Genomic DNA, 1,028 nt, shown 5'->3' on the forward strand with positions numbered 1-1,028 from the left:
ATAGTTTTGGGCTTCCCCTCTAGGTCTCTGATTCATCTTAAATTGATTTTTATTTATGATGTGAGATGTATATCCTGTTTCAGATTTCTGTTGGTATCTATCTTGTTTTGCCAGCATCATTTGTTGAAGAAGCTGCCATTTCCTCATTTGATAGGTTTTGTTTCTTTGTTAAAAATCTGTTGACTGGATGTAGATGATAGAAAAAGACAGTAGAATTTGATTCCCTATACCTTCACAAAGATATTTCATCAACAGCATCAGCAGTAGTCCTAGGCCAATTTTTAGCAGATACTCCCACACTTTCTAAATATGTCTTACCAATTATAACACCAATCACTTCTTCTACTCACTATGTCTCTAGTAGGTTTAATGATCCATTATGATGGCTATACAGAGCTCACGGACAGTGTTCATGATTATCTGTTTTGTTAAGGATAGAACAGGTTGCAACTCAAGGTCAGGAATTACTCAGGATACAGCTTTTATTCAAGAAGGTATCTTTTCAGTTGTGCTTAAAACAGAGATCTTTCTTGGCCCTTGGCTTTGAGGCTTTGGTCTCTGCCCCCATCAAGGCAATATTAGAATATACATCTACTTCTTCTCTCCTCAACTATGCTTTTATTTTTCTCTCAATCTCATACATTTTGACCTCCTCATTGCTTGGGAAGATCTCTTCTGTGAACCTAAAACATTTAATTTAATTTAACTAGCTTCATATGCTCACTGAAATTGGAAAATGAATAAGAAAAATTGAAGAATTATTGCCTTTCAACCATGATATTGGTGAAGAGTATTGAATATGGTATGAACTGCCAAATAAATCTGTATTAGAAGGCCAGTCACAATGATCCGTGGAGGCAAGTATGATGAGATCATCTCATATACTTTAGGCATGTTATTGAGAGCGACCAGTCACTAGAAAAGGACGTCATGGTTGGTGATAAGGAGAGGAGAAGAGGAAGATGATTTCTGGGATGGATTGACACAGTGACTTAAACAATAGGTTTGAGCATGGTGGAGATTGTGAC

This window comes from Elephantulus edwardii, unplaced genomic scaffold (genome assembly GCF_000299155.1).
Source record: "Elephantulus edwardii isolate Elephantulus edwardi_28Jun2011 unplaced genomic scaffold, EleEdw1.0 scaffold00078, whole genome shotgun sequence".
Classification (NCBI taxonomy): Eukaryota; Metazoa; Chordata; class Mammalia; order Macroscelidea; family Macroscelididae; genus Elephantulus; species Elephantulus edwardii.